Below are 15,967 nucleotides of genomic sequence, written 5' to 3' on the forward strand. Positions count from 1 at the left end.
CTCAGTGTCATGCCCTCATGTTGTCCCAGCCCTGTCCCGTGACTGCAGCCACACTTCGGAAGGGTTTCTTGAGCCCAGTGGAAGCTTGTGCAAGAGGGCCCTGGCGGGAGGGAGCAGACCCAGCCTCACGCCCGTGCCCTCAGAGGACTGGAGACTCAAAGCCTCGAACGCTCGGGCGTGTCTGGGAGCGTTGGGGCGCAGTCCTGTCGGGACTGTTCGAAATGAAGCTGCTTCTGCCGGCGGCTCGGTCGGGGACGTGGGGCAGCCCGAGCAGAGCGCAGGGCCCGTTCTCAGCCGAGACCTTGGGCGGGGCGCTCACTTCTCCGAGCCTCAGCCTCCTCGTCAGGACAGCGGGGATAATGGTCATCTGCAGAGCCCCATGGATAAAGCGCAGCAGAGGGCGGCTCCGGAGGCGGCGTGGGCGCTCAACTCCCGAGTGCCCCTACTGCTCCGGGGGCCGGCTGCGCCCAGACCCCGCAGGCGACAGGGGTCCCCCCAGGGTCCAGGAGGGGACCGATCTGCGGGACGTCGCCGTGCCTCCCTCGCCCTGTCTTCGTGCTCTGTGCTCTGTGGCTTCTGTCGCTTAGCGGTGCTTCCTCGCTCCCCTAACCGCCGTCCTCTCTCACGTCCGGGGGAGGCGGTCTCGTGGTGGACTCCTGGTTCGGGTCAGGGCAGCCTGGGGTTTCTGGTTGCTACCTTGGCTCCTGCTGCCATCAGCTCTAGAGCCATCTGAAAGGAGGCGGGGGGGGGGGGGAGGTCTGAGGTCAGCCCTGTCACCCTGGGCGGTGGGAAAGGGCTATGAGCAGAGAGTGAACCTGTCCCCACTCCCACCCCTTCGTTCCACGTTAACACAGAGTCTTGGGCTGTTTTTTTTTTCTGTCATTATCAGATGAAGGACTTCAGGCAAGCTGCTCTTGGAACCTCAAATTCCTTAGCTATAAAATAGGAATAATACTGTAGCATTTTGGAAACAGAAGTTGATTTTTGGGGTCCTTTTTGCTTGTAAGAAACAGGCTTCCTTGTTAATATCTGAGCAAATAATTATTTGCTTCCTAAATTTGGTAGCAACTAAACGTTGCTTTCACACTTACCCTGGCCTTTGAACCTCTGGGACTATTGTACAATGAAATTACTGCATCTGTAGTTATAAAGCTGGTGAGCTCCTCCTGCCAACGCTGTCACGCAGGTCTACAACTAGAGTTGTGTCTAATATTAGGATGCCTTCTGCAAAATATGCTACCCTGTGCAGTGTTTGAATAAACGAATTCCTCTCTGTGAATTTTGCTAAACTTTGTTTCTGAACTAAAGATCTTTCTTAGGAAACAAGTTCTTCTCATACTTACTGCATGGTTATTTTGTTTTGTTTTCTTTAATTCATACAAACATTTATTCTGTCCCTGCCCAGGGGTGGGGGAGAAGGGCATATAGAGAGCCCCCACGGGGAGGAGGGTGAGGCTCTGGCCAGAAGACAGTGTCTAGGGCTACTGGACCCTGGGGGCATCTGGAAGGCGGGGCTGGCTTGGTTCTCAGGGGTCATAGAAGTCCAGATGGGCTGGGGAAAAGTCCAGATGGGCTGGGGAGGAAAGTTCTGGAAGAGACAGACAGACAGACAGACAGACACACACACACACACACACACACACACACACACACACACACACACACACACACACACACGCGGCAGCCCCAGCCCTCTGGAGCCCTTATGGCACAATCCAGGCCCATGCTGGGCTGTGATCCTGGTCCTGTCTGTGTGTGGCTCCTGGCGCCAGCCTGGGTCTGGCTGGCATCATGTTGCTTGTTGACTGGGTCTTACTCATCACATGTGCAACAAGGTTTTGTAATCACAGATTCTGTTCTTCTCGAAAAGATGAAAAGTCCATTTCTACTAGCAAAAAATCTGTACAGGAATTTGAGCATTGTTACACTTCCCCCTGTGTAATGGAGACATAAAAAAGAATTACTCGATTACTCAAAGCAGTATGAATGCATTGAGAAGCCCGGAAAGACTGCACTTCAGTAATTTCCCCATTAGGAGGAGAAAGCTGAATGTGACAGCCCTGATTCAAAGTTAGCTTCTCACTTTTATTGTAAAGACAAGGAAGTTTCACAAGAAAATTCAGTTGATTTAATCATTACAAAGAACATAAGGACATGGGCAGAGTTATGGCTAAGTATAGTTTTAACAATGGAAACTAGTAACATCAGTGAAATAAACAAATTGACATTCCATAATGCAATTTGCAAAAGATTGAGTTGATCCACCAACAAAACCTTGTTCTTTGTAAACACTTTCTTTTCCTACAGCAATTTCCTCAGTATGTTTACATAACAATCAAGTAACTTTCTCAACATATCAATCAGTAGGTTAACCTGCACCAAGGACATCTGCCCTTTGAGCTAGCAATTTTGCTGTGTTGCAGTTCTTTATCTCTAACAGAGACTTTAGTCTGGGGAACGTTTCCTCTCTTTTACAAGCTTAACATTTCTATGTGTAATTTTAAAAAGTTAGGTCCTGTGAAATACATTTGTTTTATTAATGTTAGTACTCTCCACAGAGCATGACTGTGTAGCTATGTATTATTCCTCAATGTTTCTTTAGACTTCTGGGTGTGGGACTTTGGACATGCATTGAAGAGGGACCTGAAAAAGGCAAGTCTGTATCCTCACCACATGATGTTAACTCCCATAGCTCTGGACCGTGCCCACCAAATCCATTGATTTGACAAGTTAGAAAAACAAGTACTGCTATCTACTACAGTTTCTGAGGCTCAGAAATCCGGGAGTGGCTCAACTAGGTACTGTGGTTTCTCACGAGGTTATAGTCAGCTTGATGGCCAGGACTGCAGTCATCTGAAGCTTGGCTGGTGCTGGAGGATCTGCACCCACATGGCTGTTGGCAGGAGGCCTCAGGTGCTCATCACATGGACTGTTCATAGGGCTGCTCCCATGGCATGGTGGGTAGCTGCCCCAGAGCAGTGATCAGAGAGAGGGGGCATCAGAGCCCAAGATGGGAGCAGCAGCCAATCTCGGAAGCAACACACCACCATTACTCTGCCATGTGCTGTTGGTCACCATGACCAACCCTGGAACGATGTGGGAGGGACTACCCAAGGCTGTGAACACCAGGGCCAGGGGTCACTGAGTGTTGTCCTGGAGGCTATGCCATACTGATGATTGCAGAAGGTATCAGTTGTTTAGATCTGCTCACCATGACTGTGCCCTTGGCTCCTCATACCTTCTCATCTTGTGACCACAGCCCAGGCTCAACCCCTTGTAGTGAAGTTGCTCTTGCCAGATCAATTTGCTTAGAAACAAAGTCCTTCCTTAGGATTGGAATTTGGAGGAGAGACCTTGTCTCTTGGATCATGGAGCTAGAATTAAGAATTGCAAAGAGAGCTGTTGGCATCTGTCCCATCATGTGGAAAAGCCAGCTGTGGGTGAAGAGAACAAGGCCACACAGAGCACAGGAGAGAGGCCAGGGACAAGGGTGTCCACGGCCTGGTTCATGTCCCTAGACTCAGTCACCTGATGGGACGCTCTCCCCTCATTTCCTTGTCATGAGCCAATCCCTTTTTATTATGCAAGTTCAAATTGGCTGTTGTCTGCCCAGGTCGGAGTTTGCCTGTCCATGTGCATTAAACACTGGGGGGGGTTAGAAGCCCTGGCGTTCCTTCTCAGTGCCCCCGTGAGGATTCAGAACCTCATCTGGATTCAGCTACCAGGAAAGAAGGATCATCTCTGGGTGTCCAGTTTATAGCCTATTCTTGAAAGTAACTGGCTTGATTCCTCTCTGGTCCCAGGGAGCATTTGTTCAAGGAATCGTAAGATATTTGACACAAGAAAGGGTTCACGTGTCTGTGGGTGGTCTCCAGATGGTGTTCAGTTAAATGTGTCATGTAGCCAAAAGGATTTGCAATTTGCTTGTCTCAGGTGTAGCCAGCAAGCAGATTGGCTGTATCTTTACTATACAACTCACAGCCAGCAGTTATCAGCAGAACCTTTCGGTCACTCCTGGCCGGATGGAGCTTGTAGTATTATCCCTGAAGAACAACGGTGCTACGCCTTTGGGCCTTGTGGTTAAGGTCACAGATTATCACTGGCTGGCTTATCCTGCATCTAAGTGGCTTATGGCCATTATAGATTTTCAGCAAATCAACAGTGGACCTGCCACTATAGAATTTCCCGTGAAAGACATTGAAATTTGAAATTTGGCAGCCACAGCCCAACAGGGATGATGCTCAGTGGCTGGTAATTACCCGACAGGCTTGCCTGTCCTGCTAGTAGCTGAAGAAACCCTGCCTTTGTTCACTCGGAGTTTCCAGCTCCCTGTCTTTGGAGGTTGCCAGACCCTTCTGCAAATCAAAAAGAGAACAGGTCAAAAGAAAGGACTAAAAATGCAGAAGGATGGGGGACAGACACCCAGAACTGCTGTTGGTCCCAAAATAAAGATCACGGAAATGGAGAGGGGGCGGGGGAGCAGGGGTGGAGCTTCTGGGGGAGAGTTTTTGGGGGGATTAGTGAGAGACCACAAACGCAGTTGCAGAGAATGGAGCTGGAGAGGAAAGGAGATTTTTCTGTGTGATAACATGGAATTGTCTTTACCAGACGTTTACTGAGTGATGGCCCTATATCAGGCAGTGTCCTCAGTGCTAGGGACTCAGCAGAGAACAAAACAATAGGGCCTGTCCTCCGTGTGCTTCCAGCCCAGTGGCTGTGAGACAAGGCCTGAGATGGGGTGGGCAGAGCAGACTTCACAGAAAAGGGGACTTTTAAAAAATTGTGGTAAAATGTACACAACATAAATTTACTATTTTAGAAGGGGCTTCAGAGCCTTCACTAAAATGAGGTGCAGGAGCAAGAGAAGGGTGTCACTTCAGGACAGGAGAGGCTGCCAAAGGGCCTGGCCAGGGAGCAGGTCAAGATGCTGGGGTGGCAGGGGCACAGGGCTCAGTCCCTATTGTCAGAACCCTGCCTTTGCACTCGAGGAGAGCTGTGGAGGGTCTGAGCTGAGGATGGACAAGGTCTGTTTGAGCAACATTGTCTTGGCTGCTGCATGAAGAATGGACTCGAAAGACAAAAGGTGGGAAAGGGGGACCAGGGAGGAGGCTGCTGCCACAGCTTGCCAGAGAGAGAAGACATGGCCTGCACTGAGGGGAGGTGCCAGGAGGCCTGGGTGTCTTTGTGTTATTCCACTTGCTGGGCTGCTTGTTCTGTTCCAAAGCCCCATGAAGAGATGGGTCAGCTGAGCACAGTCAGCTGTGTGCAGGAAGGGTGAGCTCCCAGACAAGCACAGGGGCAGTGGCCACCAGGCTCAGCGTCAAAGGGGGACAAGCCACAGTGGTTACAGGCACTGCTTCTTTTCACTGTAACTTAAAGGCCTGGCATGACAAAGGAGCAGGTGGTCACTTCTGCATAGAATGTGGACCATAGCCCACTGAAGACTGTCTGGCTACGACAAGGGCTACTGCGAGGCCTGGAATCCTCATAGCGCCAATTGTCTAGCTCTTAATCCTGTTCGTGACGCCAACTGTAAAGCTAGGCAACCATGCTAGTTGTCACAGCTCTTTTACCTGCCAGTAATCCTGCACCGACTGGGCTGATGGTTGAGCTAGGGCTGGGTCTAGAGAGCTCCCAGACTCCTCAAGCCCTTTCACAGACTGGGTCACCAGACCCCTTCACGCCAGGCTGGGTCACCAGACCCCTTCATGCAGGAAACTGGCCACACAGTCCTTGGAAGCTGCAGGTTTGGAAAAAAACATGGCCGCGCAGGGGCGCCTGAGGCAGTAAAAACTAGCCACAGTGGCACCACCTTGCAGGCACACATACTCCACCCACACAAACAATGTTTACTGAACTGCCCTGAACTGGCTGGAGGTGAGGGGAGCCTGACCAAATTGTTCCGTTTTCCCAAGAAAGACCCCCCTCACCTTGTGTGTCATTGGAAAAACAGATACACAGTAGTGGTTTTGCTAGTGGCCAGGGTCTTCCTGCACTCAGTGGTTTTCCCCCAGGGAGCCTGTGCTTCTAGTCTCTGGAGTTCATGGCCAGCTCTGGCTACAGGAGGCACAGAGATGATCAGGGTAAATTTGAGATTATTTGGAGATAGGAGGTTACTCTGGTTGTGTATATTCCTCAAACAGAAGCAGGCAATTTGGGTTTTACCATCTCCATCCCTGCTGTTTCATGTTTGATTTAGCTTGACAGTTTACTTGATGCTTACGCCAAAGGCAATCCTATGTGAGGTCACAGGTTCATAAACAGAAGGGATCAAGTGTACCAAATCCCGTGGACCATGTTTACAGAATGTCTCTATTGGTCAAAGGGGAGAACTGAAGCACTTGCCTGGGATCATCTCGGCAAAGAGGATGCAGCGGCTCCCCTGGGGCCCTGGCCTCCTGCAGCGTGGACACTGTGCCCAGGGTCACTGAAAGATGACTTACAGTCATTTAAAACTAAAACTCAGGAAGAGCCCCGGGGCATCTCTATATTTAACTCATGTGAAATCTATCCTTTTATTTTCTGAATAATTTTTATTTTTTTTACTTTTGGCAGCTGGTCAGTACAGGGATCTGAACCCTTGACCTTGGTGTTATAAGGCCATGCTCCAACCAACTGAGCTAACTGGCCAGCCCTTTTGAATACATTCTGAACTTACAAAAGTAAAATTGGATTTCAGTGACAAAATGTATTAATTCACACAACACTGAACACTTGTGCTGTTCCCAGGACTGTATTAACATGCCATGAAAAGCATTTGCACGCATAAAACACTGCCTTTTCCTGCCAGGGACCTAGTGAAGTAGGAAAGTGTGGAGCTGTTCTCAGGCTGTGTATGTGGGCCGGGGCTCCTGGAAGGCCCTCACTGACATTCTAGGTTCCCTTGTCCTAGCCCTAGGCAGGCTCCTGGGCTTCCTCACTCCCCCCACACAGCAAACCCATCACCAAAAGTCTCTCCCTCTCACTGTCTACAGGTGTGTGAGGGTTATAGGGGCAGTTCACAAGACAGCTAAAGCTTGGCCGTTTACCCCAAACTCCCTATGCTTCTACTAAATTGAAAACGCTCTCTCCCTACTTTGAAGTGCTATGTGCTCGTCTCTGTCTAGTGATACTGGACTCAATCTTCAAGACCCAGGGGCTCTACAATGCCTTCCTGAGGACACCTACCCATCCCAGCAGCCAGCAGCCATCCCCTCCAAATCACTGGAGCACTGTTTTTGCACCTCTTATACCCATGATTAGCCACACCGACAATCCCTAGCACAAAGCTTCGGATGTGGGGGCTCCCATTAGATATTCAGTAAGTACTGTAGGACAACTACTGAAATAAAACATGACATGACATTCACAGCATTAATTTAGTTATTTCCTTAGTTTTATAACAATAGTAAACACTTATGTCTACTCCTTGTGCCAGACACTCTTCTCACCATGCTGGGTGTGTTGATCTTCATCAGAATCCTCCCAGGTGGATGGGGCACTGAAGCCCTGCGAGGCAAGAGTCTTATCCAAGTTTACAGTCAGTAAACGGTGGAGGTAGGGCTGGAACCCAGGCAGTCTGGTTCCAAGGTGTTTGTTCCTAACCACTGTCCTCATTATATTGGGGTGGGGTTTGCATTGCTCTGTCTACAGGAAGACTGGGTACAGGACCAGTTCAGATTCTAGAGTCATGATCTTATTAAGTATAAATACAGATAATGCATAATTTAAAAAATGTTTTACTATTTGTTCGTGCTTGACCCCAGTGTTACCGGTACTTAATTTTCTTAGTTGACTCTATGCTGCCAAATTAACAGCTGCCCATGCCCAAATATGAGGAGATACCAGTCATGTCTTCAATGGCCACTCTACACCTGATGGTGACTCTAAGCCAACAGCCTGCAATCCTTTGGTCTCAGGACCTCTTTAGGGTCTTAAATATTACTAAGGAGCCTAAAGAACTTTTGTTCATGGGGGTTATATCTTTGGATATTTACTATGTAAATAGTATGAGAACAGGTGTTCTAAACCAATCATGGCCATTCCAATGTAATGACCTCTTGCAGTGGTATCCATCACTAAGGACCCCGGATGCTGCAGTTGCTGGGAACAGCAACTTTAGGATGAAGCAGAAAAACCTGGCTCCCCAGTGATAACACTGAACTGCCGAATCAACCAGACCTGAAGCCCGTCTGGACTTCTTGTTTTGTGAGACAACAGATGCCTTTATTTAAGCAAGATTGAGTGGAGATTTGTTTCATGCAGCAAGAAGCATCCTGACACTGGTACTGATGCTTCGAGTATTCACTCAACTCCTGTTTCTTAATATAAGATATAAAACATTTGAAACATTCCTTGTTAAATTTCCTGAAAATGTTAATAGCATCTCCTTTTTAAAAAATTTCAGACAAAGTTATCTGTGAGTTTTATACTTTTAAAAAGGGAACTTGTCATATTACATTCAAGAGTATCCCTGTGAGCCCCTCTCCAGCTAAGACATCCTAAAATATCCAAGGAAGATTTGAGAGATTTGTTTTTAAATCTTTACTGAATTAGCATTAGTAAAAAGTTCTGAACTGACCATCCTGTAAGATAAGAATTATGGTTATTCCCAGAACTGGTGGTAGCCAGAGGACAGCTGTCACGACCACTTTTACCAGCAAAACTCAACTCTATTCCCAAGGGCTAATTTCCAGGGCTAAGTGAAAGCAGAGCCTCCATGGCCAGTAAATCTTTCGCTGCTTCACAAACCCTAGGAGAGGCTGGAGATAGGTCTCATGCCACTTACTGAGCATAGCCATCCACAAGAGTTTCTGGCACATTCTATGCCAGTTACATATTCGAGTCCTTACTGTCTGGCCTGTGAAAGTGTTTAAGAGACTCTTGTCTGTTTTGCAAGTGCTGTAGCCACTGTGCTTGTATCACCGTCTAGCGCATAGTAGGCACTCACACATTTGCTGAACAAGTACATGAGTTATCTTCCTGGCTGAATAAGCCTCTGCTTTCTGCAGGCTGAAATTCATTACACAAAACACACCATACAATATTATGACAGCCTTACTCAGAATAATGTGTTAGGAAGACATTTGTTTTCACTCCTGAGCTTCCTCTTTGGATTATAAGTATGCAATTTGTGATGTACTGATTAAAGAAAATAATCCAGTAGATTATTTATAATAATCCACCAAAACTGATAGGGCTATGACTGGGCAAGAAAGAAAATAAAAGGCATCTAAACTGGAAAGGAAGAAAAAAATAATCTCTGTTTGCAGATTATATGATTCTTTTAAGTCTTTTCTTTCTTTCTTTCTTTTTTTATTTTTAAAGATGACCAGTAAGGGGATCTTAACCCTTGGCTTGGTGTTGTCAGCACCACGCTCAGCCAGTGAGCGAACCGGCCATCCCTATATAGGGATCCGAACCCATGGCCTTGGTGTTATCAGCACCACAGTCTCCCGAGTGAGCCACGGGCCAGCCCTTGTTTATTTCTTGAAATAACAAATTTTCTTGTGTATATTTGAGATTTACAACATGATGTTATGAGATACATATAGATAATAAAGTGGTTATTGTGTGAAGCAGATCTAAGTACAAGATGATATGTCCAGGAGCTGGCCTGTGGCTCACTTAGGAGAGTGTGGTGCTGATAACACCAAGGCCACGGGTTCAGATCCTTACATAGGGATGGCTGGTTAGCTCACTTGGGAGAGCATGGTGCTGACAATACCAAGTCAAGGGTTAAGATCCCCTTACTGGTCATCTTAAAAAAAAAAAAAAAGATGATATGTTCAAAACCCTAAAGAGTTCACAAATATTGTTAGAATTAATTAGTGAATTCAAGGGCTGACGCTGTGGCTCACTCAGGAGAGTGTGGTGCTGGGAGCGCAGCGGCGCTGAGAGTGCCGAGGCCGCGGGTTTGGATCCTATATAGGGATGGCCAGTACGCTCACTGGCTGAGTGCGGTGCGGGCGACACCAAGCCAAGGGTTACGATCCCCTTACCGGTCACACACACACACACAAAAATAAAATAAATAAGTGAATTCAAGAAAGTAGCAGGATTCAAAGTCAACACACAAAAATCAGTTGCATTTCTATACAGTAACACGAACAATCTGAAAAGGAAATCATGAAAACAATCCCATGTTTAGACGACATTTGTTAAGATGTCAACACTACCCAAAGGATCTGCAGATCCAATGCAATCCCTATCAAAATCCCAATGATGTTTTTTGCAGAAATAGAAAACCCCATCCTACAATTTGTATGAAATTTCAAGGGACCCCAAATAGTCAAAACAATCTTGAAAAACAAGAGCAAAGCTGGAGGCCCACACTTCCTGACTTCAAGACTTACTACAAAGCCACAGTGAGCAGAACAGTGTGGCGTGGGCATGCAGACAGACACGCGGACTAATGGAACAGAATAGACAGCCTGGAAATAGACCCTTGCATATGTGGTCAAATGACCTTCAACAAGGGTGCCAAGACCACATAATGGGGAAAGCACAGTCCTTTCAAGAAATGGTGCTGGAGTGGTCACTTCAGCAGCACACATACTAAAACTGGAATGATACAGAGAACATTGGCATGGCCCCTGTGCAAGGATGACATGCAAAGTCTTGAAGAGTTCCATGTTTTAAAAAAAAACGGTGCTGGGAAAACTGGACATATGCAATGAAAGAGGGAAGACTGACCCTTATCTTATACCACATAAAAAAAAACTAACTCAAGGGCCGAGCCCGTGGCGCACTCGGGAGAGTGCAGCGCTGGGAGCGCGGCGACGCTCCCGCCGCGGGTTCGGATCCTATATAGGAATGGCCGGTGCACTCACTGGCTGAGTGCCGGTAGCAAAAAAGACAAAAAAAAAAAAAAAAAAAAAACTAACTCAAAAACTGATTTAGAGCTAAATACCTAAATGTAAGCCCTAAAGCCACAAAACTCTTAGACGAAAACATAGGGCAAAAGGTTCATGATGCTAGATTTGGCATTTATTTCTTGGATGTGACACCAAAGGCACAGGCAACAAAAGAAAAAATAGACAAATTGGACTTCATGAAAATTAAAAATTTTTGTGCATCAAAAAGGAATATCAACAGAGTGAAAAGGCAGCTCACAGGATGGGAGACAGTATTTTCAAATTATATATCTAATAATGGATTAATATCCAGAACGTATAGAGAAGTCCTGAAGCTCAACAACAACAACAAAAAACTTAAAAATTGGCAAAAGGCTTGAGTAGATATTTCTTCAAAGAAGATATACAGACAGCCAATAAGGACATGAAAAGATGCTCAACATCACTAACACTAGGGAAATGCAAATCCAAACTACAATGAAATACCACCCCACACCCATCAGGATGGCTACTATTTAAACCCCCCAGAAAATAACAATGTTGGAGAAGATGTGGGAAACTGGAGCCCTGTGCACTGCTGGTGGGGATGTAAAATGGAGCAACTGCTGTGGAAAACAGTGTGGGGGTTCCTCAAAAAGTTAAAAATAAAACTACCGTGTGATCAGCAATCCCAGTTCTGGGTATTTGCCCAAAACAATTGAAAGCAAGGTCTTGAAGAGATATTTGTATACCATGTTCATAGCATTATTCACAATAGCTAAAACATGGGGGCTGGCTGGTTACCTCAGCTGGTCAGAGCACAGTCTTGTAACACCAAGGTCAAGAGTTCGGTTCCCTGTATCAGGCCAGCTGCCAAAAAAAAAAAAAAAAAAAAAATCGTGGAAGCAACTCAAGTGTCCATCGACAGATGAATGGATAAAAAAATGTGTTCTATACATACAATGGAATAGTATTCAGTCTTAAAAGGGAAGGAAATCCTGACACACACTAAACATGGATGAACCTTGAGGATGTCATGCTGAGTGAAGTAAGCCAGGTATAAGAGAACAAACACTGTGGGACTCCACCCACGTGAAGCCCCCGACAGTAAGTCACAGAGACAGACAGGAGGTGCTGGTGTCAGGGCTGGGGTGGGAACGCTGGTAGAACTCCATTCTGCAGGAAAAAGTGCCACAGAGCTGGGCAGTGGTGATGGTGGCACAAGAGTGTGGACGCATCTCGTACCACTGAGTGCTTAGCTGCACATTTAAAGGTGGTTGAATTTTATGTTATGTGTGCTTTACCACAACAAAAATTGGGGGGGAAAAACAACACAAAAGTTAATATCTGGAAAGAAACCCACAACTGATAGGGCTGCAGAAAAAGTAGCAGGCACAGAGTTTTAAAAGTTGGGCAGGGGTGGTTTTGATGGTGCTGAGGTCAGGCCCGAGGAACGTTATCTGAATCTTGCTTCCTACCCAGTCCTTCCTCCCCTGAGGTCTGGGAGTGTGATGCACCTCAGAGGGATGATAGGTGGAAAGCAGAACATGCCATAATTTGTCATGAAATGGGCTTGGCACCCAGACCCTCATTCTGAGAACGCTGGTGCACTGGTGCTGACCACAGTGCCGAGACCAGGCCTGCTGGGCCCAAACCTGGCCATCAGCTCTCACCACAAGGCCACAGGGAATGAGACCGAAGGGAAGGTGCTAGTGCGTAGGCCTGCTCCGGCCACTCCTGCCACTTGCGTAGAAGAGGAAGCAGAAAGAGATCGAGGTGGCTGGGCTGCCTCCCTCTCAGCAGTGACTTCTGGCCAGTCTGCAAGGAAAGGGGAGGAGAGTCACCATTGCAGGGGCCAGCAGAGGGGTGGGGTGGCCTGGGGGAGCAGAAACAGGGGTGTAGAGAGGCCTTCAATGCCTTTGCCTGGTGGCAAGACAAAGTCTGCACATCCTTTCTTCTTTGGAAGGCACCGTCCAATGTCACCTGAATTCTGAGGCCTCCCTTCTCCTGGTGTCTTCACTCCTGCATGCATCAAATCTAGGAGAAGTGGTTGGAGGCAGAATCCAAGTGTCAGCTACACAAAGCAGCACTGAATTTCTCTGGAGTCACATGTGGCTTGTCTAATGAACAATTAGCTTCTTTTGGTTCCAGGGAATAGAGATACACTGGAATGTTAGTGCCTTTAGCAGGACTTGATTGCATTCATGGCTAAGTCCACAGCTCCTAGGGCAGTGCCTGGTAAATAGTGGGCCCTGAATGAATGCTCGCAGAATGAGTCCATGAGCTCTGGGCTGGGGTGGGGACCAGTCACATTGAACACGGCTGCAGAGCACTGATGGAAAAGGCATCCCAGGACAGGTGCTGTAAGGGCCAGGCCTTCATCAGAAGGCTGGGACCTGCTGTGGAGGTGGAGACTGGCTCCGGAGGGGACCAATGGGGTGCACACTTCTGGATCTCACTCCGGACCTGCTGAATCAGAATCTCTAGAGGGGCCCAAGCAACTGCATTAGCCTTGGGGGCTCAAGATAAGAAGTTTGTTGACCTGATAGGTTTTATCTGGCCCGCACAATGCTTTCTTCATTATTTTATTTTATTTTTACCCTCATAATTCAACTTGATTAGCCCACACAATATTTTAAAAATTAATTGCCCTTAATGAGATGTTCCATAAATTTTTAATTTTCAGTTTCTGTGGAGAGGTTGGAAGGAGCGGTAACACTGGCTCCCTGGCAGCCCCTCTCCGGTCCCCCGTGTCCCAGTTGGTGCTGTGCTCATCACCAGACCCTCCCTTGCTTCTGCCACTTTCCAACACCACTACCTCCTGTCTGCCCTTCCTGTTTCTTTACTCTGGAATGACTGTGACAGCTTCCCACCTGGCCTCTTCTGGGTCTCAGCCCTTCATTGCTGTTTCAAGAGTGACATTTTAGAATTGGAATCTGATCCTGGACCTTCCTGTTTAAACCCCTCTGTGGGTGCCCCACTGCCCACAGGCCAAGGGTCCCCTGTGCCCTCAGGGTCTCGCTGTGCTGGCTTGGCTGGCTCTCCACTTCCTCTGTTACTGCCCCGCTAACGCCCTGTATCCACCCATCACCCACAAGGGAGACCCAAGGAGCATCTCATGCTTACACACACAACTTTTTTTTTTTGTGGCTGGCCAGCACAAGGATGGAAACCTGGACCTTGGTGTTACCAGCACCACCCTAACTTCCAGCCATAAGCATACAAACTAAACTCTTGATTTTTTAGTCCAAACCTGCACCTCCCCAAGGTCCCCTTCTAGGCAATGCCAACTTCATCCTGGACCCTTCTCTTCTTCTTACAGCCCACAAAATCCTGCTACGGTTTTGAATCCAACTGTCTGCTCCAGAGCCAGCCTTTAACATGTATGTCAGGTCATCATTCCTGTAAAACTCCAACCCTTTCCACTGGCCCAGGAACCCTTGCCCAGCCCTCCCTGATCTTGTTTGCTTCCATGCTGTGCTTTGCTCATGGGGTTTCCTCTCCCGTCATGGGCCTGCACTTGGTGGGCTGCTCTTTGCCAGCGATCTGCATGCCTCGCTTCCTGCCTCCATGTTTCTGCTCAAAGGTCATCTTATGAGTCCTTGTATGATTAACTTATATAAAATAGCACACCTCCTCACTGTCCCTTACAGTCTTTATTATTATTATTATTTTTGGTGGCTGGCTGGTATGGATTGTGTTTATAGTCTTTTTTTCCCCCATCCCTTTTACCCTGTATGTAAATACAGGGCTTAGAATGGAGCTGGGCACACAGTAGACACTTTAAATATTTGTTGAATGAAAGAATGACCACCACCCCCCCAGACACTGTGCCTCTACCCATCTGAGGTTGATATCTATGTTGTCTCCTCTGCCTAGGGGTGTCCAACTGAAACACAATGTGAGCCACAGGTGTAGTTTAAAATTTCCCAGTAGCCACGATTAAAAACAAGGAAACATAAGATTAGTTTTAACACTATATTTTATTTAATGTAATATATCCAAAATACTGTCATTTCAACATGTAATAATTTTTACATCTTCTTTTTACTAAGTCTTTGAAATCTGGTGTATATTTTATATTTACAGCACACATCAAGTTGGACTCTCCACATTCAAGTGGTCAATAGTCAAATGTGGCCAGGAGCTATGTTATTGGACAGCACAGACCTAGAATGTTCTCTCCACCACAACTTACTCGGTGAACTCTCAGCTTTCTGGCAGCAGCTCAAATATCAATACCTCAGAGAAACCTTCCGCGAGACAGACCTGCATTCTGTATTCTTTCATAACTCCCTACTCCCTATCAAAGCACCTATTATAGACTGCAGTTAGGTACTGTCTTAGTCCGTTTGGGCTGCTATAAAAAGACACCTTAGACTGGGTCGTTTATTTATTTATTTTTCTTTTTTTTTTTTTTTGTCTTTTTCGTGCCCGGCACTCAGCCAGGCTGGTCCTATATAGGATCCGAACCCGCGGTGGGAGCGTCGCCGCGCTCCCAGCGCCGCACTCTCCCGAGTGCGCCACGGGCTCGGCCCAGACTGGGTCGTTTATAAGCAACAGAAATTTATTTTCAGTGCTGGAGGCTGGGAAGTCCAAGATCAAGGCACCAGCAGGCTCAAGGTCTGGTTAGGGCCTGTTTCTCATAGATGGAGTCTTCTGTGTGTCCCCAGGAGGCAGGAGAGGCAAATAAGCTCCTTCACACTTGTTATTTATAAAGACACTAATTCAATTCAAGAGAGCTCTGCCTTCATGACCTAATCATCTCCCTAAAGGCTCCACCTCTTGATACCAGTACACTGGGGATTAAGTTTCAACATATGAACTTTGTAGCAACACAAGTATTCAGAGCATAGCAGGTACTAATACATTATTTGACGAACATGTGCTTTCCCGGCCTGATGACGCATCACACGTGATGGCACAGACTGCATCTGCTGCTTCCTGCTGAACTCCAGTCCTCGATACAGTGCTTGGCCCACAGAAGACTCTCAAACGTTTTTGAATTAATGCATTAAATGGCTCAATTCTTTCCTTTGACTTTGCATTTCTTTTCTCTACCATACAGTTTTTACTTATAGGTTCTACTCCTGTGAAACTTGTTTGCTTCTACTTAATATATTTTCAGATTTAGTTTCCAAGGCAAATTCCCT

The 15,967-nt window shown here is 47.0% G+C and overlaps 1 non-coding gene across 1 annotated transcript; it reads left to right on the top strand.

Moving 5' to 3' along the window:
• Positions 1 to 10,512: 10,512 nt before the first annotated feature.
• LOC134389789 (U6 spliceosomal RNA) lies at positions 10,513 to 10,619 on the top strand. Its single transcript, XR_010024763.1, has one exon. It is a non-coding gene; the product is annotated as a U6 spliceosomal RNA (small nuclear RNA).
• Positions 10,620 to 15,967: the final 5,348 nt, after the last annotated feature.

Source organism: Cynocephalus volans, chromosome 10, assembly GCF_027409185.1.
Source record: "Cynocephalus volans isolate mCynVol1 chromosome 10, mCynVol1.pri, whole genome shotgun sequence".
Classification (NCBI taxonomy): domain Eukaryota; kingdom Metazoa; phylum Chordata; class Mammalia; order Dermoptera; family Cynocephalidae; genus Cynocephalus; species Cynocephalus volans.